The sequence below is a fragment of the Gekko japonicus genome, unplaced genomic scaffold (genome assembly GCF_001447785.1).
Source record: "Gekko japonicus isolate JY-2015 unplaced genomic scaffold, Gekko_japonicus_V1.1 scaffold4, whole genome shotgun sequence".
Lineage (NCBI taxonomy): Eukaryota > Metazoa > Chordata > Lepidosauria > Squamata > Gekkonidae > Gekko > Gekko japonicus.
The window spans coordinates 1515100-1541014 of NW_015165234.1; positions in this window are offsets into that span (position 1 = coordinate 1515100).

Genomic DNA, 25915 nt, shown 5'->3' on the forward strand with positions numbered 1-25915 from the left:
CACTGAAAATGTCGAGACAGTGTGTGACTGCAATAAAGAAGGCCAATGCTATGCTGGGGATTATTAGGAAGGGTATTGAAAACAGATCAGCCAATATCATAGTGCCCCTATATAAATCAATGATGCGACCTCATTTGGAATATTGTGTGCAGTTCAGGTTACCACACCTCAAAAAGGATATTATAGCATTGGAAAAAGTGTGAAAGCAGAAAAGGGCAACTCGAATGATAAAAGGGTTGGAACACTTTCCCTATGAGGAAAGGTTAAAGCGCTTAGGGCTCTTTAGCTTGGAGAAACAGCTACAAGCATGGACGGCTTCAAAAGGGAATTAGATAAGCATATGGAGCAGAGGTCCATCAGTGGCTATTAGCCACAAGGTATAGCTAGGGGCTCTGGGGCAAGTGATGCTCTGTCTTCTTGGTCCTTGGGGGGATCAACAGTGGGACGGCTTCTAATGTCCTGGCCCCACTGGTGGACCTCCTGATGGCACTGGTATTTCTTGCCACTGTGTGATACAGAGTGTTGGACTGGATGGGCCTTTGGCCTGTTCTTATGGTCTTCAAGGCATGCTGCAATTGTACAAATACATTGCTGTAAAAATGTAAACAAATGCAAATTACTCATGCACAAGAAAAAACTTCCCAACAGATGTTAGGAAATAGTTTTGATGGCACAGTACTTTCTTTGGAAAGTGAAGTCTTAGGTCTGCCAGTGGAAACTATTGCTATTGTTTGTTGGACAAAACTTGTTCAAATATAAGTGTACGCAGGAGTCATTTCCTGCAGGAGCGCACAAGAGCAGAGCTCCGGCAGTAAAGAGCACAGGGGGCGGGCACATGCAACAAGCCCTACCCCCTGCTCCCAGCAGCCCTCAGTCAGAGCAAGAAGCAGCCAGGTAAGTTGCAGAGGCCCCCATCAGCCCTCCGGTCGAAAACAGTCCAGTGGCACCTTTAAGACCAAGTTTTATTCAGGTACAAGCTCTCCCTCCTCTGCGAGGACAGATCTGCATGTCGTCCCCCCCAATAGCTAGCAATCCAAAACAGTCCAGTGGAGCCTGAGCGGTGGGTGTTGCCTTCTGACACACTTTCAGTGATGTCAGGGTGTGTGTCATATGCAAATAAGTTATGCTAATGAATTATGCTAATGAGCTCATGCACCTCTTTTTCTATAAAATGACCCCTGAGTATAGGTGTCAATGTTAATGACTAGAACTTTATTCCTCAAAACAAGTACTAATTTGCCATTTCTGGACCAGGTTTTCATACATGGGATTCCAAAGGAGCCCTTTTAATTATAGCATAAGGTTTGCTGTTCATGAGCATCCCTGGTTGCTTAGCATCAGCACTGGCAAACACTTCCTACACAGCCCAGTACACCTGTAGTGCGGCTCCCCTGAAAAAGGGTACTAGCGAAGAAGTTCCTGCTGCAGGCAGTGGCCTCTAATCCTGAACATCACCTAAACTTCTCTGCTAATCTTAAGCGCTGCAGAGAGGCAAAGAATATTCAGCAGCTTCTGGCAACAGCAAGTCTCTTCTGTTGCTTTGCCTGCCTGGTTTTAGGAAGGAGTCTTGCCCTAATCTGCAGATCCCGACACATACAGCCCTAGATTGTATATATACAGCTGTGTGCAAGGATTCTGTATGCTCATCTTCCAAAGAGATGGCTGTTGGTAGGGAGAGAAGGCAGAATAAATTTAGAAGGGAGCCTGAGGCTTGTAATGAATTTATTTACACAGAAAAGGGGGGAGGGAGCAATTGCTCTGGTTCAAAGATCACTGATTCCTTTTAAGAATCTATGTGCTGCTGAAGGTTCTTGGCTAAAATACTGTTCTAGATATTGAAACTTTTAGCATAAAATTTTTGGACCCTGGAAGTGAAAGGCCAGGCAATGTTGAAACGGAAGAGATGTGGAAAGCAGTGCTTTAGACCAGGCCTTGACCAATTTTCTTTGGCTCTAGGAACCAGTCCAAAGATCTAGAAGTCAGGCTCATTTTTTAACTATTGGGGCTTTGTGTTTTAGAGACTATTGTTTACCACAAAACCGAATTCTAATCTCTTCAGTTTCTTCTAGTTTTATTAAAGCTGTGACAAAAGTGTTGTAGCATGTAAATAAATTAATGAGTAACCATGGTTATCATCTCAACAGCAAGCTAACTTAACTTCTCCCCAATTTCTCATAATTAAAATGCTCCATTTAATTGAATCTTGGAGACAGTAGAGAAAGCAACTGGTTAAGAAATAATCTTCACTAAAAGGTGTACATTTAAGTTAATATATAAACAAGCGATGATAGGAACTAGATTAATTTTTGAATTAAAAACTTTAGTACCAAATGGAATGAATCAGATGCTTAATTTTGTTGCCTGTATTTGAGGAAGATTGCAGTTGAGTAGAATAGGAGTGTATGTGAAACTCAGACATGTTTGTGAAAAATGGGACGGGTCCACTTTAAGAAACTGCAATGCTATTGACTTGTATATGGTTAAATGCTGCATGGCAGGTTGCCTCGGCTGTTATTCTTTCCACAGTGGGAGTCATCTGTTACAGTTACTTTCTGTTTGGAGGTCTATGGACACTACTTATGTATGGAATTACAGAAGAGCCTACTGTTGGTCTTGAATACGTTTCTTGTTTAAGTTATGTTTAATTGTTATGAGCAAATTGTTGGATTTATGTTTACAAGCTCTATTGGGTTGTGACCACTAACCCTTCTTTGTATTTCAATGAATATAATATATAGTTTTGAACATAGTTGTGAATTGTAGATGGTCTTCCCTTGGTGGATATTGTTTGTGACTGCTTTAGACACTGGCATGACACTAAATTCTTCAGGAAAGAAAGTTCGCCATCACTGTAGACTATAGAGTATCATAGGCCCCGTTCATACGAGGCAGTTTGGGCCGGGACCGGGCCGGATTGGAAGCGCATCAAACGGGCGCGATCCCATGCCAACATCTGGCTGGCGTTGCGCTCCCGCCTCCAATCCGGCCCTTCCCCCGATGAAGCGCGTCAAAGATGAACCACCTACCTTCGGTGGTTCATCCGGTTGGTCCGCTTCATCCTGGCTGTGAGATCGGCGGCGCGTCTTGCCGCCATCGCATCCCCGGCCCCCTGCCGTACTGCGCATGCTCGAGCATGCGCAGTTCGGCAGCCTCCCCCTCCGACTAGTATCTTCCTCCCCGGCAACGGAGCACGGCTACCGGGATCCGTGGGATCCCGCTGCGGCATTTCTTTTTTGGTGCGGCTTTTAAAAGCTGCGCTTCACCCCGTCTTTTCCCTGCCGTGTGGCAGGGGCCATAGTAATATTTTATCATGTGGGAAAGGGGAGTGTGTACTTAAGCTATGGAATTTTCTAAGCACTCACTGGCCTATGATGTTTATTATTACTATTCTAGCTAATATTAGACTGAGTGCACCCTGGAATACTCCTGACAATGCTTTTAGGGGGATTTCTGTTGATTATTGTACCTTTTCAAGGCACTCATAGGTTGTCAAGTATTGGATAAAGAGGTAGGAATGTTAGAATCTCCCCATAAGGAATCTTGGTGTTCGTATTTTATGCTGTCTTCATTCCTGTGAAGTAAACTTTGTCTCTGCTATATAGATAAGTTTGGCATGAGGTTAAAGATTTGCCTGAGGGCCATAGCATCATTGTCTAAATGGGGATTGGTGTTTTCAGTTACTACTGCTCAAGCATGTTCTCACAGTGGACCACACCTATATGTCATCACTCATGTTTTATTTACTACATTTTATTTACCATTATCTTATTTTCTGGAATCAGCAGTTTTCACATTTAGTGAAAGCATTCTTGGCAGAGTAGATCAAGTTCCTTAGTTGTATGTGTGAGTATTTGTAGCCTTGATTTCTGTCAGGCAGACATGGGGTCTTGTGAGCTCCAGGATCTAGGGTACAATACTGCTGTTTTATATGTTCACAGAGTGTTGAGTGGTGGTAGAGAAAGCAGAAGTAACTCATGCTTTTCTCTACAGTAATGTAGTTGCATGCCTCGTTTGAGACACATGTTCCCATGTACCTGCCCCTTTATACATTGTACTGAAAGATGAACTATGCTGCTTCCTCAGCTTCTGTTCTCTTTCTGCACTTTGTGTCATCCAAAGCCATACCTTACCACAGAGTAATCTTCCATGGGAGCCTGCAGACCCAGGGTCCACAAATCTCATATGTGAATTGGTCTCATAAAATGCAAACCAAACCCAGTATTCTTCCTGCATCATGGTGGTCCTCAAAATGTCTTATTAATTCGGTACTGGTATCTCTTAAGTAACAAGATGTCAGCCATATGTAGACCAATAGACTTACAGGATAAATGGGGCGGGAACATATGCTGATGTAGCGCATTAATGCATTGCTTACAGTTGATGTGATGAAATTAATTTGTCATCTCAGAGGTTAAGGGTGCTTTTTATTAATAAGAAGAGTAGGTTTTTATACCCCACCTCTACTTTAAGGAGTCTCAGAGTGGTTTACAATATCATTCTTTTCTCTCCCCACAACAGGCATCTTGTGAGGTGGGTGGGGCTGTGAGAGTTCTGAGAGAACTGACTGACCCAAGGGCACCCAGCAGGTTTCATGTGGAGGAGTGAGGAATCTAACCCAATTCTCCAGATTAGAGTCCACCACTTTTAACTACTACACCATGCTGTCAGACAATATGATTTTTCACCAATATAAAAAAGCAACATACTGTAGTGCATTAAAGCATTTGTGATTTCTAACACGGATGGAAAACTCACAGACACCTAGTCATCATGGTACTCAAAATTTGCAATTAATCTGAATTGTTTGCAGACTTAATTTATTAGAGAATGATGTTGTTGCCCAAAGAATCTGAAATATTTTTCCTGGGCCTGCTTACAAGTATCATTTGTAAACCTCCAGGGAGCTTTTTATTGATAACCAAGGATAAAGGTAGCTACTTAATTACATTTATCAGTAATTAAAACTAGTTTGAGTCTGTGTTTATGGGAATGCAAGTGGTTTTGCCTTTGGGAACTTGTTCTGAAATCTTGTGCCAGCCACCCACCTCTCTAGGCTTGCTCATACTAGTATTGTCTGGCAAAGTGATTAAAAATGCCTTGGACAGGAATTTCCCTGACTACATTTAGTTCAATCCAAAACTTAATTTATGGAGCAGGTTATTAATTAGTGTGAGTCAAGTGACCATCAGCTGTTGTGAGAGTGTATGACCAATACAGTCACAGGGTCTCAAGTATGCAAGAGTTGGAACCATTACAAAAATATATCTTTTTTTTTTCTTGAGGCACGCTGACTCCGCCAGTGTGTAATTCAGTAGGAATTCAAGTTCACAAGAACATGCTTTAATTAGGTACTTTAGTTTCCATTGTTAAGTTGACTTTTATATTCTGATAAAACAGAGTTGTATAGTATGGTTTTCTCATTTAGGAAAGGAGAAAGAGCCACATGTACCCTTTATGCAGTATTATTTTCCTTCACGTGTATGAGCCTGTAATTTTATATGTTGTGGCAGTTATTTTCTACACACTAATTTGCTCAATTGAATGGTTAACGAAGAAATAAAATTAACCACATTTATACAAAAGAACAACGTTAACACTAGAAGGGGTATCACCTAAGTAAAAGTGTACTTCAGTGAATTTTCAGCTTAAACATTCATCTCTGAGAAAATCGTCATAACAGTTGTTGTTGTTGTTCAGTCGCACAGTCGAGTCCGACTCTTCGCGACCCCATGGACCAGATCCCGCCAGGCCCTCCTGTCTTCTGCCGTCCTCTGAAATTTGCTCAATTTCATGTTCGTTGCATCTATGACACTGTCTAACCATCTCATCCTTTGCCGTCCCCGTCTTCTTTGACCTTCAATCTTTCCCAGCATCAGGGTCTTCTCCTGTGAGTGCTCCCTTTTCATTTGGTGGCCAAAGTATTTGAGCTTCAATTTCATTATCTGGCCTTCCAGGGAACAGTCAGGGTTGATTTCTTTTAGGATTGACTGATTTGTTCTTCTTGCAGTCCAAGGGACTCTCAAGAGTCTTCTCCAGCACCATAGTTCAAAAGAATCTATTCTTCGGCGCTCGGCCTTCCTTATAGTCCAACTCTCGCAGCCATACATGACTACTGGGAATACCATTGCTTTGACCATGTGGACTTTTGTTGGCAGAATGATGTCTCTACTTTTTATCATGCTGTTTCGGTTCGCCATCGCTTTTTTCCCAAGGAGCAGGCGTCTTTTAATTTCATGGCTGCTGTCACAGTCTGCGGTGATCTGGGATCCCAGGAACGTGAAGTCTGTCACGACTTCCCCTTCTATTTGGCAAGGAGTGATGGGGCCGGATGCCATGATCTTAGTTTTTTTGATGTTGAGCTTCAAGCCCACTTTTGCGCTCTCCTCTTTTACTCTGAGCAAGAGGCTCTTTAGATCCTCTTCACTTTCAGCCATTAGAGTGGTATCATCTGCATATCTGAGGTTGTTGATCTTTTCCCCAGCAATCTTAATTCCCGCTTGTGATTCATCCAGGCCAGCATTTCGCATGATGTACTCTGCATATATATTAAATAAGCAAGGCGACAATATACATCCTTGTCGTACTCCTTTTCCTATGCTGAACCAATCAGTTGTTCCATATCCGGTTCTAACTGTCGCTTCTTGGCCCTTATACAGGTTTCTCAAGAGACATGTGAGGTGGTCTGGTACTCCCATCTCTTTAAGGACCTGCCATAGTTTGTTGTGATCCACACAGTCAAAGGCTTTAGCATAGTCAATGAAGCAGAAGTAGATATTTTTCTGGTACTCTCTTGCTTTCTCCATAATCCAGCGAATGTTGGCAATATGATCTCTCGTTCCTCTACCTCTTCGAAACCCAGCTTGTACTTCTGGTAGTTCTCTATCCACGTACTGTTGAAGCCTAGCTTGTAGGATCTTGAGCATGACCTTGCTAGCGTGTGATATGAGTGCAATTGTGCGATAGTTTGAACATTCCTTGGCATTGCCCTTCTTTGGGATTGGAATGTATACTGACCTTTTCCAATCCTGTGGCCACTGTTGTGTTAAATACAAATATTTATATTTAAAATGCTGGTCTTGGTAATAAAGGGAAAATTTCATTCAGAACTTGAGTTTGTACAGAATCTAGATTTCAGTGTATTTATCCCTACCTATTTGTCTCCAAAGGAGTTCATACCTCAAACTTACTTAAGTAACATGGTTTGGACATGATCATGCCTCTGCCAGGTTGGGGTAGCTGCATGGCTTGATCCTAGTCAAGAGAAGGGCAAGCCCTGAGCATACCACTGTTCTGCCCATTATGTCAAGACCCCCAGTTGGCCTTGTGCAATTTGTGTGTAGACCACGTCCCAAGCTGCCCTGGCTGTTGGGGCATTGTATTTGAGTTTGTCTACCCATCTAACCTATCAGCCTGTACCTTTCCATTTACACCCTACTCAGTCTGTCTCTCTTACTATTAAGACATTTTCTTACTCTAAGGAGAACTCCAGTAACTCTCCATATAACTCATCCTCTTAGAACTGTGTAAATCCAGCTGAATGGGGGGGGGGATTCCACACAGGTCTGAGACATTTGTCACCATTGACACTGCTCTGGGACACTCAACATTTCTGTTCCACAGTGAAAGACCTTATATGATATAATCTATGTATATATCTGGATGGTGGCTTGTTTGAAATTAGAAGGGCGGTAACCTGTTTACTTATATGGCATACCTATGAAAAGTAGTGTAAGATACTGGTTCAAAGTATAAGCATGGAGCCAAGAAATCTTTTGTTTCAAATAAGAACTTACTGAGTAGTCGTAGGCACACCCATCTGTGTCTCAGCCTACATCTTACAATATGAGCATTGTAGTGACTAGTCAAGAACTACAGTGTTGTTCACTGAGAGAATGTGTATGAAGAATTGCTATGATGTTGTCCATACCATTTCCAAAGTCTGTTGGGGCTCCACAGTATCCTTTACAAGCAATGGTTTCTCTGTTCATTTCAGTGTTGAGGGCGGTTCACAGCGAGCTGGTGATGACAGTGAATAGGGTTGGATGGGCATTGCTTGCCCAAGAAGCCACCGGGCTGGGGGAGGGATGTGAAGTAGTTTTGGAGACTTCAGAATTCAGATTAGTTGTGTAGCAGATGGACCTTCCAGATGAACCTGTTTCATTCTTGAAATTAAATATATTTGTCTGCTTATATTTACAGAGACAGTTCAAGCAGGAAACTTGGCTCTCCTTGCTTGTGTGTGTATATACATGTCTACATAAAATATACATTCTAATTGTTTCCATCAACTTCAGTAAAAAAGAGCTAGCGAGCTGATGTATGCACCAGTGTCATGTAGTTTGATTGATTGACAAGAGTATTAAATCATACCAACCAAACTTGTGATTTGATACAGGCTAGAACAGGCCTGAGTGTTGGGATGTGACTCACAAGCCCTTGAGTCAGCTGCCTTCATATTGTTGCACAATAATGATGTTGTATTTTCCTTACTGTGTATTTGACCTTCTCTTTGGTGAAGTCCTCTTCTTCTGTTTGTTAATGAGACATCGTGTTGCTATATAAAAATGCATTTGAAGGGTTGCCCTAAATTCCCTCTTTGGTGCTACAGACATCTCTTTGTGATTCAGAAAGCAAAAGTGAACATTCACTTGAATGTCAAAACTTTTTAGTCATGTTCGCTGTGTTGTACTACTTAAAGATGTACCAGCAACTCTTGAAAAATTTGCTCTGTTGATGTACAGTCCAGCACAGAGTTGGCTGAACTCCATTTTCAGAATAACCAATGGGTTTTCAGTATACTTACTGAACATTTGATTTATCTTAATGTGTACAAAAATTATTGCCTTTTCAGATAATTTACTTTGTAACCCTCCTTTCATGCCATATATTTTTCTTTGGTGGAGCAATGTTCTGTTAATAAAATTTCTGTGCTGTAAGGTTTGTGGACATCATGGCTTTCAAAACAGACATAGCATTAGAATAGTCTGGCCCAAGTTAAGCATTTTAAGTTGCATTGATTTCAGCAGAAGATATTTAAGCACATATTTAACTCTCCTACTTAAATATACTTACTTAATTTTTATATTATTCTTCCTCCCCCAAAATTAGGATGGCATATGTAGTTGTTCTTTTCCCTCACACCATCATCATAGCAACCATATGAAGTAGATCACCCAGTGTGCTTCATAGCAGAGTGAAGATTTAAACCTACATCTCCCTGATCCCAGGATCAGCACCATAACCAGTATACCACACTGGCTCTCAGCTGGTCTTTCAGCTGCTTAACTTGGATTGTGACCTATGATTTTACTTTTTTTAAATGGTTGTCATTGAATATAGCATTAAATACATTTATCTAGGAGGAGGAGTTTTTCGTTCATTTGAAGGCAAAGCAGATGTGATCATTTGTTGGCAGTTTATGCTTAGAAAATAACTTAGATGAATAAGCACAGCTCAAGTTATGTAATGCTCTAATATTTTCACAGATTCTTGCAATATGAGTTTAAGTTGAGTTGAGCCTCAGTGGTAGAACACATGATTTGCATGTAGATGGTCCAAATTAAATCTTAACATATATGCAGTTAACGGTTTGCGGGTAGCACATATTGGGAAAGACCATTCTTATTCTGGAACCTTAGAAGGCTATTGTCAATCAAAGTAGAGAATACTGAGCTAGATGGACCACTTTAAATTTCACAGCTTTATGGAATCTAAAACTATAAAGTGGGCCATTAGAGTAATGCTGCAGAAATGTACAAATGAATTTGAAAGTTTATAGAAATAGCAGCTGTGTTGCTTGTTAAATGAACTGCAGTTTGTGATTAAAGTGGGGAAATGTTCAGTCTGGACTTGTGCAAAACCTCAGCTATTGCTCCAAGGTAACAATCAATGGTTTTTTTTTTCTCCCACTGTCTTCAGTGTTTGATCTAATATAGTGTCATGTTCAAACTATTTTGTAGAAAAGACGGAAAAAAGGCTGTGCAAAAGAGCACTAATGAGAGACAAGCCCAATACTATCAAATATCAGTATATCTAATAAACAATACAAAGTTATACAAAAGAGTGTCTAGTATCCAAATTATCTAGTAATAATGCAAATACAAAACCATTTACAAAAATGTTTACAAAAATGGAATCAAATTGGAATAAGGGTCCAAAGTTAAGTAGTCTTCTAAAGAAGTTTCCAGATAATATGTTCATTTCATAAATCTTCAGAGAAGGACCAGTACATAACGGCAATAACCATATTTTCTTAGTACTTCATAGGAAAGTCTGTGTGCAATTATCAAATCATTGTTCTTCATACTAGAAAAATTATTTAGTTATGCATATCGAGAGTCTGTAAACAGGCCACCTTGTTCACAAACTATTTTTGTGACATTTTTGGAGCAAATGTAGATGGTTTCCAAGTAAGACAAAAGCTGCATCTGGATAGTTGGTTTCTCAAGCTGTCTCTCCTCACTGCTATGCTATGGCTTATCTTATATGGGGATTTCACACACCCAAATGATATTTAGTTTGCCATTGTATATTGACTTAAAATGTGCTGGTGAGTTTCCATTCTGAGGTGGTGTTAGAAACTTTTTAAATTATCGTACTGAAAAATGTAAAAAATAATAATCTTTAAAGATACTTCTGTGGAATTGCTGGTCAATGCCTGTTGTTTCAGTCTTGTTACCATGATTTGTGAAGGTATGTGTAATTAATTATGGATAATGATTGTTGGTTTGTTTCCACAGGTTGCATATAATGTAATGGTGAAGAGTCTTTTGGTCAAGATGTTTTAGTTGCTCGTCATTCGCTCAGTAGTCAGTGTAGATTCTGTTTTCTCAATCAGCAGCTACATCTGGCTACTGGGTCTCTGAGGACATCTTGTAACATCTCTTCAATGTACTTCATTGATCACCACTGGATACCTTTCTAGGATACAAAGGAAAATTATGCTGTAAAGTCCACCGTACTGCATGTTTACAATACACAGCTGTTTGTAGTAGGCAGACACATAGCTGCCAGTATGTCTCTAGAACCCGTGGGCCTGGATCATACCCATAATGTTCTTTAGTTTCTCTACTAGTTCCCTGAGTCCCGCATGTACTGTTGGAGGGGGATCATAAGTTCTAGTATATGTTTCTACTTGAAGAAATATGATCTGGCCTTGGGGCATGAACCTGGCATACAATGTAGAATTCTGTGTTTGTTAAGCAACAGCTACATTGTCTGCTGGGTTTCAGGCTGCCTGGAAATACAAAGAAAATTTCTACCTGACACCTTCATTCTGTGTTCTGTCATCAGTTCTTCATTGTTTATATTAAAACCAATTGGGGGGGGGGGGCGTCTCATGTTGGATTCCTTGGCCCAATAACAGTGCTACTTTTTCTAGTTTATGAATCCCTCTTTGAAAATAAATTGTAAAGTAAATAGGACAAGATTTAAAGCTGTAGTGAATTAAAAACTTACAGTGTCTGCTAAGCCTGCTAGAAGGCTGCAGCTCTGTTTAGGGTTGCACTATTCATAACATAATAAGTTAGTGCTGTTACACTTTATCACCTAAATGAGAGTGCACTGTATGGATATCCAAATCCCATATGGCACTATGAGATCAAAGTTTTCTGTTCGTAAGGTTACCTAAATGCCCTGGGATCCTGTGGCACAGCTCTCTCGGAACTGTAGTAGTTGAGAATGCAGATGGTGATACTGAATGCTTTAATGTTTCTCCATATTTAAAAAAAATGTCGGCACAAAGAAAACTTGAGATAGTACAGATAGCTCTTTCCATCAACTAACACAGTAATTTAATTTAAAGAGAAAGGAGAGAGAGAGAGAGAAAAGACACAGTCCTGCCCCAAGGAGTGTACAGTTTCAAGGGGGGGGGTCAACAAAGGGAGAAAGCAAATAAATGAGTTCATGCACTAATGTTAAGGTTATTTGGTATCAATAGCTGTTTCGAGAAATGAAAATAGGCTAGCCCGTACCAGACAGCTACCCATCTTGGTACAGTTTCTGAGACCATTTAGAAGCATTGCCAATGAAGTTAGAAGACAATGATTGAAGCTATATATTTCTTGTGACAATGTGAAGATTTACATATTAAATTTACGTATTAGCTTAAGGGCCACCTTCTCCCATATTTATTTATTTATTTATTTATTTATTTATTTATTTATTTAAAACAATTAAAAATCCATCCCTGTTAAAATCTATCCACTGTTAAGCAGGTTAGGATGTGTGGATGGTGAAGACACAGCTGGAGCATAATTTACCAGCTGTCTGGCAGATCACAATCACTCAAAGGCCACCCAGAAAAGAGTGGCCTTGTATGTCCTGTGGAAACTAGGGAGGTCCTGCAAGGCATGCACCTCTTCAGGCAGCTGGTTCCACAGGATGGGGGCCACCCTGTGAACCTGTCCATCCTCTCTGGTCATCTTCGGGGGTTCTGATCTGGGTGCCCCTGCCATCTGAGGCTAGATGGGAGGCAACCCAAGAAAGGGCCGTCTTCTCATGGTGCCAAAACGATGGAACGCCCTCCCCAGGGAGATTTGTCTGTCTCCCTCTACCGTCTTCTGCCAGCAAGTGCAGACTTCTTTGTTCTCTTTGGCATACCACCAATAACTCACGGGCCTCTTTCCTGGCTTTTGCTGTTATGTCTTTTTATATGTTTTTACAAATTATTGTATATATTTTTAATGTTGAAATGTTTTAATTTTTTTATGTTCGCTGCCTTAGGGACCCTAGTGGGTGGAAAGGAGGCATAGAATTATTTTAAATGAGTATTCGGTATCAAACTGTTTTACCCATTCTCATTTTTGATCAAATGTATTCTGTCAAATACTGGATTTCAGGATTATATATATGGTTTTATTTCACAATTGCATAATGATGTGTATTAATATATTTGAAGAATGTATAAGCATTCGATAGAGTGTTTCAGAATTCAGTGATTACATCTTAAACTAAAAATTCTCTACCAATAAAGCTGCTAATAGAGGTGTGGTGTTTCTAATTTTGAACTATTTGTTTACAAACTTATTTGCTGGTTCAGAGGTATGATGCTCACGATGGCTCTGTGAGATAGAGTAAGCGGAAATGCACGTTCTGAGGTCTCTCAGGTAAACTCCCTAACTTCCTTGGTTTCCCAAACCAAACAGTATAACCACCCTACTATACTGCTGTTGTCTGTGTTAAATAATGGTAAGCTAATAAAATATCTAGTGCTGAGTCATCAGATTTAAGACAATGTTTAAAATGTATTGATAAACTAGTAATTTGTAGGAACAAAAATCTTCATATTTCAAAAGTTTGGGTGGAAAGAAGCCAAGAAATGCAGTAGGTGGCAAAGACTGTTTCCAGTGTTGTGTGATTATTTTAGCATCTCCAAAATTGGGGTTGTGTTGTGTCTAATACACATGGGCAGCTTCTAAAGCTCCCTTATAGTATTTATCCTTGTGTTCCTAATGACCCCTTCCCCATATAACAATTTAGGTCAACGTTGTTATTAGTAATGAGTCATCTTACTCATCAATTTTACTTCCCCACCACAGTTCAGTTTTGTCAAGTTATACCAACCATTGGTTGATTGTCTGTTTTTAACTTGCTGCAACAGAGAGACACCCAAAGACATAGCTCTCTCCAGCTCGCTAGTGACCTTCCCTGCAGCATCTGGCTAGCTGCTGTTGGAGACTGTGTGAGATGTTGCCTCTCCTTTCAAAATAGCAATGCCCTAGGTGTGGTAAAATGGCTCAATGCAACACAGGCCCTGGGTTCAATTCCTGGCATTTCCTGTTAAGTCCTAGGAGCTGGAAGACCACTGACTGAGACCCCAGAGAGGAGCTGCCAATCAGAATAAAAAATACAGAGCTAACTGGATCAGTGATCTCAGTTGCTATCAGTCAATTATGTACAAAGATGTTCCTCATTACGTAGTTTTAACTTACAAAAAAATTATGATCAAGTATACTATTATCTAATTATTTGAATAATCATGTGAAATAGTTTCCCTTTCTTGATTTCAGCCCTTTGATCAAAAAGTACATTGTGCCTACTTGCTATGTTGCCTTCAATCATATGTAATATATTTCTACCCAACTTTCCAGCAGCTCTCAGAGCTCCTGATCACTTCATACCCATAGCTTCTGCTCTGACCATAGAGTCTCACTGACCATATGTATAAGTGTTTGAAGATTGTTGTGTATCACCTCAGGGCTGTGTTTTAAGGGTGCAGGTTATATATATATATTAAGGAAATAAAGCACATCTTGATCACAAATTAGCTTTTCAAAATGTATCTGTTCTAGTCTCAATCACATTCATGAGGTGAGCCAAGTGGTTTAATTTGTGTTTGATAAGATATTGCTAAGTAAAATGTTGCCAACTCTTGCAAGTTTCTTGTGAACTTTATGTTAAGGTAAAATGAGAACCAGCTTCTGCAGTCTTGTAACAAGGTGAGAAAATTCTCATAGCTTGTTACAGAGGCAGAGAGAACCTTGAAAATGTAAATAAAAATAATACAATATTTATTTGTTCTATAGATGGCTGGGATTTGTGGGAATTTAGCTGAACAGTCTCACACAATCCACCTCACATGGTGGTTGTAAGATTAAAGTGCTGTTCTGAGGAACTTGAAGGAAGGTATGGTTAAATTAGGCTATAATAGTCCACCTCCTGAATAATGGAAGCATGTAAATTTCGCTGAAAGTGTATCTGTCATGTATGTTCTGACTAGGAGTAAGGCCCGTTGTGGGAAGAAATACAACGAATTCTAGAAGGAAACTCCAGTTAAGTGTCCTGGCTGTGGTTGGTGGGGTGGCAGAGGGAGGGGGGGAAGGGAGGCAAGCCATGTTTATTTCCTTCTGCTTAGCTATAAGGCAGGGCTGTCTCAAGTCATTTTGCTGCCACAAGTGGGTAGTATGGGAGGACAGCTTCATGGTAACAGGTATGGTTCCCTCCATCCCTGACTTATGTTGATTAGGGGCTATGCAGTGGCAGCTAAGGTAGAAAAGCACCTCCTCCTATGCCATGCCGTCTGGGTTCCAAGGATCTGGAAAGCAGTTCCATAGTCAGTTACAGGGTTGCCAACTCTGGGTTGAGAAATACATGTAGATTTGAAGGGTAGAGCTTGGGGAGGGCAGGGTTTGGGGTGCAGTGGGATCTCAGCAGGGTATAATTCCATAGAGTCCATCGCCCAAAGCAGCCATTTTCTCCAAGAGAACTGATCTTGGAGATCTCCAGGTGCTGCTTGGAGGCTGGCAATACTAAGGGGAGGGCCAGATCTGTAGATTTGAGGGGTAGAGCCTAGGGAGGACAGGGTTCTGGGTGTGGAGGGACCTCAGCAGGGTAATTCCATAGATTCCATTGCCCAACACAGCCATTTTCTCCAGGAGAACTGATCTTGGAGATCTCCAGGTGCTGCCTGGAAGCTGGTAATACTAACGGGAGGGCCAGACCTGTAGAGTTGAGGGGTAGAGCCTGGGGAGGGCAGGGTTTGGGGTGCAGAGGGACTTGAGCAGGGTATAATGCCATAGAGTCCACTGCCCAAAGCAGCTATTGTAATAGCTGGGAAATTTTCTGTAGGGGAAATGATGTGCTGTTGCTGGGGAACACGGTGATTTCTGGGAGATCTCCAGGCCCCACAGGGAGATTGGCAACTCCAGTGACTGTTTAAGGGAAAATTGGGATATGTATTTTACCTCAGGACACATTCAGTGACTCCCAACAGCATTAACAAACTGTTAAGAATGTTAGAGGCAAAGGCCAATCAGGCCACATATGCAAATGACCTCTGTGTTTCTACTGGCTATTGGGAGAGGAACAGCAAACTGTTTAGAATATTGGAGGCGAGACTCAGGCAACATAGCCAGTGGATAGGGACAGCTTCTGAGTGACAGATCAGGGAGAGAACTGATTTGGGAGCATGTGGAATGTTCAGGAGAGTGCCACCCAAAAACACATTTATTATATATAGAGATTGTAGAATGTGGCTAAAAGGCATTAAGATGTAACCAGTCAGCACTAAGTGACAAGTGATGTCATATCTCTTTAGAGAGTTCTGTCTCATATTTGAAGAAATCTACATCTTGTCTTACTACCTGTTTTACAACTTTTTTCATTTACAGTTGGAAAAGTAGAAGACAGTCAATATATTTAAGATTTAATTCTCTCTAGACATGTTTTAGCGTTTAGACATGTTGCATATTGCTTCCTTTGCAGAAGAATACGTGTGTACTGCAAATCTTCATTGCATCGCTTTATGATATTTGATCAAAATCTGGGTATGGCTGCTGTATTAAGTTTTAAAAGAAAGGTCTTTGTATTGATCCCTACACACACAAGCACATGTGCAGGTGAAGAGAATGCCTGTTCCTGGAAGGGATAGAAGCATATGCATGACTAACACTGCACTCTTATGCAGACTCGCTTCAGTCTAAACCCGTTTATTTCAGTGAGTTTAGTCTGGAATAACCCAGCATAGGATTGCACTGTAATACAATTAAATAAGTAATAACTACTGAGGAATTGTAACCTTAAAGTTGTGTAATAACAAATGGAAATTGATCACGGTTTTTTATTCCTTGGCTCAGTCATCACCCAAAAGGTAGATTACAACCTGAGAAGAAGAGATTTAATTTATACCCCGCCCTTCACTTGGAGTCTCAGAGTGGTTTACAGTCTCCTTTCCCTTCCCCTCCCCACAACAGACACCTTGTGAGGTAGGTGAGGCTGAGTGCCCTTTCAAGGACAGCTCTTGTCAGAACTATGGCTTGCCCAGGGTCATCCAGCAGCTGTGAGTGGAGGAGTGGGGAATCAAACCTGGTTCTCCCAGATTAGAGTCCGCGCACTTAACCATTGCACCAAACTCTAAATCAGAAGGAGATTGAGACTTGGAAAGGCATCTGTGAGGGAGCTAGGAAAGATCCTTAAGTGTTAAGGATGTGTTGCTGGTGTCCAAGATCAAGATAATTCATACTATAATATTCCCCCATTACTATGTATGGGTGTGAAAGTTGGACAGTGAATAAAGCTGACAGAAAGAGAGATGATTCCTTTGAAATGTGATGTAGAAGAGTTTGACAGATACCATAGACTGCCAAAAAGATAAGTGGGTTCTAAATAGGGTTGCCAGCCCCCACTAGGAGCTGGGGATCTTCAGGCCCCACACCTTGCTGTGGGTCAGCTGGCTAGAGGGGTCCTTACCAGTGGGGGAGACAGGTGTAGGCTGCCGGTGACATGTCACTTCTGGCATGCACAGAAACTGATGCCATCACAGTGATGCTTTGGTACTGGGCAAAAAACTTTGGTAGAAGCCTTTTTTACAATAGAGTTTTCCCCCAAATACCAGAGTATTGCCATGATGTGATAACATCACTTCTGGTACATGCTGGAAGTGATGTCGCCATGTAGCCAGTGATGTAGCCCCAGCCTCCCTCCCATTACTGGTAAGCCCCCCCCCAGCTGTTTTCGAGGAGGGACCTGGCAACCCTATTTCTAGATCAAATGATGCCTGAACTCTCCCTGGAAGGTAAATTTACCAAACTGAAGCTATTGTAGTTTGGTCACATTATGAGAAGACTGTGATGTAGAAGAGTTTGACAGATACCATAGACTGCCAAAAAGATAAGTGGGTTCTAAATAGGGTTGCCAGCCCCCACTAGGAGCTGGGGATCTTCAGGCCCCACACCTTGCTGTGGGTCAGCTGGCTAGAGGGGTCCTTACCAGTGGGGGAGACGTGTAGGCTGCCAGTGACATGTCACTTCTGGCATGCACAGAAACTGATGCCATCACAGTGATGCTTTGGTACTGGGCAAAAAACTTTGGTAGAAGCCTTTTTTACAATAGAGTTTTTCCCCAAATACCAGAGTATTGCCATGATGTGATAACATCACTTCTGGTACATGCTGGAAGTGATGTCGCCATGTAGCCAGTGATGTAGCCCCAGCCTCCCTCCCATTACTGGTAAGCCCCCCCCCAGCTGTTTTCGAGGAGGGACCTGGCCACCCTATTTCTAAATCAAATGATGCCTGAACTCTCCCTGGAAGCTAAATTTACCAAACTGAAGCTATTGTAGTTTGGTCACATTATGAGAAGACAAGACTCACTGGAAAAGGCAATCATACTAGGAAAAGCTGAAGGCAGCATGAAAAGATGAACACCCAACATGAGATGGATTGACTCAATCAAGGAAGCCATGAGGGCCCTCAGTTTGCAAGAACTGAACGAGGCTGTTAACAATAGGATATTTGGGAGGTCATTAATTCATAGAGTCACCATAAGTTAGAAGTGACTTAATGGCACTTACACACACAAAAAAATAAAATAAAACAAGCGCAGATATTCTTCACAATTAAATAGCGTGATGTGGCCTTGGAATGACTTTTACTTCACATTAACAAAAAGTGCTTTTGAGAAATGTGAAATACCTTTGACATACCATGTTCTTTAGGTTGCTTAGTAACATAAATGTTAGATTCAGTCAAGGCAAAAAGTGGTTATGATTGAAAACTTCAGTCCTCAGTGCAAAATCCCCAACCAAAACTAATGTCATGCCATTACTACTGTTGTGAATCGATCATTCACTTTGCCTACATGACTGCTTGTTCCCACATCAAAACATAGTGTAAGCTTTAATTGTTGCAAGCAAACATGTAGACAGTGTCATTGCTGAAAAAGCAAGAAATTGCGGGTTTTTATCAGTAAAACACCACTTTCTCACCAACAGTGAACGGAGATTGCTCTATGCTTTGACTGTTTTCTACACTAAATACATATCTATCTTGTATTAATAAATTAGATTGTTGGCACCTTGGTGTTGGGATTGTTTTGTAGGCTGCTATAGTCTCTTCTCTGACAAAGTTCCTTTAAATAGAAAAGCTATCCATATGCACACTTTTTCTACTGAGTTTCCATAATGCCGCCTGCTCAGCTATAACTGTTACCAGTGCAGCATCAGCAGCTGTAAAGGGTATAATCAGTGCTGAGACTAGGAAATATGAGCCACGGTTCCCTTACGTGCACCTTCTCTATTGCTTGAAATTCTCTTAGGCAATCTGTATGTCAGTCCACAAAACATTCCCCTTTTGGTTTGCTGCTTGGAACATATGCTAAGATGACTGAATTTACAGCATGATTCATGGGCTCAAAAGGTGTGTGCGGTTCATGGCTGATTTTCCTTCTGTTAGCTTAGAGTACTTGCATTTAATTGGTTTAGTCAATCCTAGCAATGGCCTAATTATATGGAGGAGGAATGGCTATAATTTACCTGAGGTTCAGCCAGAACTGCAAGGTCTCAGTGGGAAAGGTGGGCTATAAATACAATAAATAATTAATTAATTGTGATATGGTCTGTTTATGTCCTGAGAAATTGAATAATTTTTCTATGAGTCATAAAACGGAATGGGGAGGTCCTCTGCTGATACGTATGTGTTGCTAGTTTGTTATCAGGCACAGAAGTTATGCTTGGGCTTCAGTCACAGGCTTCACTGTGACTTTGCCAAATGCCTCTTCTGTATTATGGCTTGTTCACGGAGACATGGCTGCACTACTTGGTAATAGTTATCAGTTTGCTTATGAGTGTCACACCTACAATCCTGAGAAGCCAGTTTCCATTTGCAAAGGCATGTAGTAAGTGCAACTGAGTCAATTAGCAGAGGACTAGGAACTGACAACGGCTCCCAGTTATGATTTTACTGCAGGGATGTTCTTTGCTACACTTCTGGAGCGCAGCAGCTGCATTGCATTTCTTTTTGTGTCAGGTTTTGCTTCTCACTTTCCACTGAGTACCATGTGCAAACCCTGTGATTAGCTGACAGTTGTAAAATACTGGTTGAATCCTAAAACTAGATTAACAAAGCCTTTGCTGTGACTAAGTATAACCCATAACCAGAATTGAAGACCAAAAAGGCTCTGCTGTTTGGTTGAGAAGTAAGGGGAAAAAATGTGACAAGCACTTTCAGTAACCTTCCTATGTGCAAAGAAACAAGTAGACAAAAATTAGCAATTGCACATAAAATCTCCATTGATACTCTGATCTTAAAAAAACAAAAGTAAATAGATTTTTTAGGCTTTGTAATTTTTGAAGCCTTCAGTTGGCAGCATTAGTTCAGTCTCTGAAACGATTCATCCAGAAATTTGTGAAGTCCTTGTGAAGTATACAAGTTCAGGGTCACTTAAGAGCCATTTGTGTGAATGTACCCCATTGCTATTATACAGGGTGCGGTTGTTCTCTGGTCTTCAAAACCATAGTTCAAAAGGAGCCCTCTTCACAACTCAGTACTAAAATATATTCTTCCCACAGTTTTGACATCTATTTACCACTGTTCTCATCATGCAAGCAGATGGTGGCAAATTGGGGAAGGCATGTTGAGGAAGCTAGAACATTGGTCTCATCAATGGAAAGGATACCCTGCTTTCTTGCAATAAACTTCATAAATCTTGGTTGAAAGTTGCAAATATATGCCTGCTCATGCTGCAATGATCCTATTGAATGTCTGGATCCTAGGTCTGGCCCAGTTGTATCGCTAGGCCCATCGGCGCGAAGGATGATGATTAGACGAACAATGCGGATTTAGATCTGGAAGCATGCCATCTAATCTTCAGTACTGCAAGCACTTTACTGCTAATTGTTAATTTATGTCTTGAATGAGTATGTGTTTTATGTAGTTTTAATATTTTTTATGGTTATGCCAATCAGGTACATTGTACCGCTTTGTTAGCCGCCCTGAGCCTGCTCGCAGGATGGGCAGGGTATAAATATAATTAAATAAATAAATAAATGAAGAACATCCTTGGCAGCAGAGGCAGAGTGCAGGAAGCAGACCTAGGTCACTGAGGTGGAAGTCTTTCTTGGTTGAAGGAGTAGTGAGCACAGTTAAGCCCAAGAAGCTACCGAGCATCTAAGGATAGGCTGTAGTCACATCCCAAGACCTCATGATGCATCCCCCCAATTTCTCTAAGGTCCCCTCACCCACTGTGTGGGAGGAAAACAAAAAATGTGATCTGGTGGTAAGTGCCTTTATTTTTGTCCCCATTTACCTTCACCCAGATACTCTCTGTAGCTGTTTCTCTTAAGTCTTAGTGCATCCCTTAGCAAATGTTTCTGCCCTTGATACATAGCCCATTGGCTTGCCAGGGAAGCTGATGTTAACATGGCTAAATGCTTAGAGGTTTTTGTTCAGTACAGATATGTAGTTTAAAGATGTGTTTAAGCTCCTTTATCATTCACTGTCTTGATTTTACAGCAAATCCACAAGGTAATGGAGATGAGCTATAAATACCTACAATGAGATGTGAAAGTTGAAGAAAGCCTCTCACAAGTCTTACAAAACACCTGCCAAAGCTGCAGTGCTTGAATATTTTCCTTAAGTACATGAAGTTCTCATCTAGGTACACGGTAAACAAAAACAGGTGGAAAGTTTTCCCCAGCTCTTGCTTCTAACAGAAAGCATATCATCTGGTGGGAAAAAAGAAGCGTTTTGTTTATTATGGTAGTCCTCTGAAAGCTGTAATTTTCAAGATTATTTGGAGGAGAGTGCTAGAAACAACTTTTATTTTGCCCATCTCAATAACACTAGCTATGTCCTTGAATAAAAGAAGGAATTAAACTGGAAATCTGGCTTTTTTGCAAGGTTTGTCTTAAAGCCACTTAGGGCTTGACAGGTGGCAATTTCCCCCACAGTTGGTTTAGTAGTACCAGACTGGAAGTACTGCAAAAAAGTGGTGCCAAGCAGCATAGTGTTGTCACTGAGCAACTCTCTAGGACTAAGTCTCTGATTAGCCATTTGCATTTACCTTACTTAGTTCAGGAATCAACATAGTCCTTGTATGGCTTTTTGTGTGCTAACTGAGGCTGCGGTCAGATGAGCAGCTTTATGTAGTTGCTGTTCCCTGCTGGATTTAAAGTGCACGATCAGACAGCAACATCTGCCTCCCATTTACCAGTCATTTGAAGCAGAGTTACCAGACACTGGGGAAAGTCCTGTCTTTATGGATGTTGGCGCTTTCACTCCACATTTCTGGATATCTGAACTTCCCTGTCACAAACTCATGCCTGTTGGGAAGTGTAAACGTTCAGTTCTGTCTCAGCCTTTTTTTGTGCCTTGGGATGTGTGCATAAGTGCACATGCACACCCAAAATGTTTTTGAAAACTACCCAGACAGCACACTCCATAGTTGATGCACATCAATAATCTGAATAATTGACTATGGAGAGCGTGCATGGTACAGCTGGTTCAGGGCATGATGTCTTATCAAACCTTCCCACTACAACTGAAACAGGTGCAATAAGAGATGTGGCCAGACCACACCAAGCCTGTCATCTGACTGCAGCCTGAAAACGAATTTTCCTCCAGAAAGCCCCTAGGTGGCCCTGTTTGTGTATGAATGTCTGCACTGCTGATGTCTAAATCAGAGGGGGAGGAGCATTTTACAATGAAATGTGTGTGCATGTGACAGAACACTCTTCCTGCCCTTCTCCCTTGCCTTATCTCCCTGCATTCTGTCACTTCAGCTGTTGCCCCAAACAGATCTGTACTTGCAGAAGAGTGCTTTCGTCAGTGGAATGTTGGGACCTGAAGTGTGTGCAAATCCCCTTATCAGCACATACATTTTGTTTCAGATTTGAATGCATCAGAGACACAAAGAAAAAACATGGCTATCTTGTTGCATCTTGTTTCAGAGGGTAGTCATGTTGGTCTACAGTAGAACAGCTACCAACAAGGTTCTTGGGGTATAAGCTTCAGAGAGTCAAAGCTCCTTTCATCAGATACGTATCTGAAGAAGGGAGCTTTGACTCTCAAAAGCTTATACCCCCAAAATCTTCTTGGTCTTTAAGGTGCTACCGGAGTCGACTCTAGTTGTTGCATCCAGTTGGCCATTAGTCTTCGGTGGTCTCACTGAAACCACTGACACAGTTCTCATGTCAGGGACTTGACTGTTTATACCAGAAACACGAATGTACCATAGACTATTATTTCTCAAAACAGAAACAGCGTTTTAATATAAGTTGTGTAGCTGACATGAAGTTTTATAAATCATATTGCATGACTGATTCTCACATGCACTTTTTCCACACTAAAGGCAACCTGAAGGCAAGGATTCATGATGATGGATCCATGATTCATGATGAGTATTTCTTGTGAATACCCCTATGTGGTGTCAGCATGTATCTATTTACCACATTAACAAGGCAGTTAGCGCTCAAGTCTTTCTCCTGACAGGCTAAATGGAAGCTGTCATCACTTGCAGACAGCTTGAACAGTAATGTGTGAATGAGCCCTACTGGTAACTTGGTAACCTCTTCTCACAGTGCTAATCTCATCACATGGATATGCTCTTCCCATTGACAGATACTTTTTAAAGGAAATAATTAGACTATATGTAATCTACGTCCAGATCAACCATAACACTTTTGCTTATCTAGTTCCCAGATTTATATGTCACCTCTTCATAGAGCTGCTTGAGCAGCTCATAAAATAAAATAAAATACCTTTTTCAATAAGGTACCACCTCTTCATAGACCTGCTTGAGCAGCTCATAAAATAAAATACCTTTTTCAATAAGGTAAATTACTCCTTCATAAGGTAATGACTGATGTAGGTCTTGTATTGCTTGTCCAACATTTTATTCCATTGGGTGTATACTTGTATCTGAAATCCATGTTCAGCAGTACTGCCAGACCTAAGGAAGCAAAAGTTTCCATGTGCTTTTCAAAAAGCCAAAGGTTCTAATCCAAAATTTAGCTTAGAAAAAGGAAGAAGAAAGCAGTATAATTTTAATGCATTTAAAAATTGTTATATCAGTTTTATGCTTTTAAGAAGCAGAGAAGGTAAGGATTAACCTTGTAGAGAAAGAAGCTCCAAATCCATACCAGGATCACAATCCAGTACAGAGTTAGTGTGCTTATCTTGGGTTGTGGCCAAAAGCAGACAGCTAAAAATGTAAGCAGTTATTTTAACAAATGAACCCAATTCCACTTATTAGATAACATGATCTGGCAACTCTGATGAGCAGGCTTTTTGCTGTAGCATTGGCACCACTTAATTTGCAGCCTGTCCCATCCTGCATATCTGTGCTCTTCCATCTGTTAATGTTCTGTAGCTCTCTCTTTATGATAAATACTTGCTTATTAACTCCCCTCCTCCCAGCTTCCTCCAATTATTTCCTGCATGCCCTTTACCCTACCTGAAGTTTCCCCCTATCTTTAATCAAGCTGCTGCTTCTCTGGAGGAAGCTGTCTCCATGGAGAGAGAGTCATTGGCAGGACCAAAGCTGGCATGACTGAAAGTGACTTGTCAATGGTCAGGGTCAAGCCACTTCATTAACCTGGTAACATAAATGGTAATTACACCACTAATACCAGCTGTACAAGTGTTCATTCTGCATTATCCCAGGTGCTGATGTACTCAAAAAATCTACACAGGATGCATGCATGAAATCTTTAGATAGGCTTTGTTGTAGGGATTATGCTGAAGCCTGTACCATGGAGCAAAATGACACACATATAAAACCAATTATTTAAGCAATGGGCTGAAGTTAAAGGGCAGGGAGAGAGAAACAGGCACTGGAAGTAGGCCACAACCAGCTGTAGCCTTTCACTTCCATGATGACCACTACCACCATGTTTTCTTGGGCATCTAGTGTTGCTATGGTAACCCAAAATGTTTCCCACACTCTGGTTTTGTGTGTGCATGTATACACAATGTGTGTAGCATCTACTCATGTAGAGACATTACTAAGACCACTTGGGGGCTTTTGTATGCCACTTTTTGGGGGCTTTTGTATGCCACTTCCTTTTTTTAAGGGAAACCTAGAGGTACTGACATGTTTGCAAAAACCCATGCCTTAGCCCTGGGTTGCTCCATTGTGTTTATTTTTTTCAACACAGCGACCACTAATAGCTATTAGATATATAGATATATAGCATTTGGGTAGTACCTGTAGTGTTCAGTGGTTCACCTATATTATCACAACAATCTTTGAAACAGCCCTGTAGCAGTATTATCCTCCCTGTATTGTAAATGGGAAACAGAGGCCAAGAGAGAATTACTTTCTTTAATCTACTTGGTGAATTTGTGGCAGAGGTATCTCAACTAGGGCCCTTCTGGTTCACAGGAAGCAAACCTGTATGATTACAGGATACTTTGGTGATGCAATACAAAGTAGTTTATTTTTACCACTGCTGCCTGATTCCATTGGCCAATGCCATTCAAATGACTGAACACCCCCCTGCAGGACAGGGTGATATAATGTAGCAGACCAGGCATGAGACCCAATAATACAATATTGATTGTGGCTTTTATATATGTTGATCCTGGAGATGAACGCACACGCACTATTCATGCAATGTTGTTTTGCGCATACGGTAGCAGTTAAGGGCAATTTTCTGTTGACAATGCTACTCTTACTGGTCAGTATTTTCTTCCAAATTTGAAATGTTTTAGCCTTGATGATAAAACTTTGAAAAATAATTGATATGACTGGGCAGACTGCTGGCAATGGAATTTCATCTGTCTTGTTAAGATTTACTTTGATTTGTGGTAATTCATTTTTGTGCAGTTGTTTTTATGCCTATGAAGTACATAATTAATAAAAGAATATTGTTTTTCGTATTCATATTCCTCAGATACTATAAGCAAGGCATTCGAAGCAACTTGAAATTCCTAATATTTTTGGAAGAAGAACAATGTATAATATTTTTGAAAGGCAATAATAAGAAATGAAAACACGTTTCCTCTATAGTGTATTTTGTAACAGAAAATTAACAGGAAAATATTTCTATATGATCAATGAAATGGTGTTCTAGACTATGATATTACAAGAACCTAGAAGGCAGGGACTTCTCTTGCTGTTAATTTCCCTACTTGCGACTATATATTTTAATCAATTACTTATTATTACGACATGCAATTTAAAAATGGGCAAATGTCCC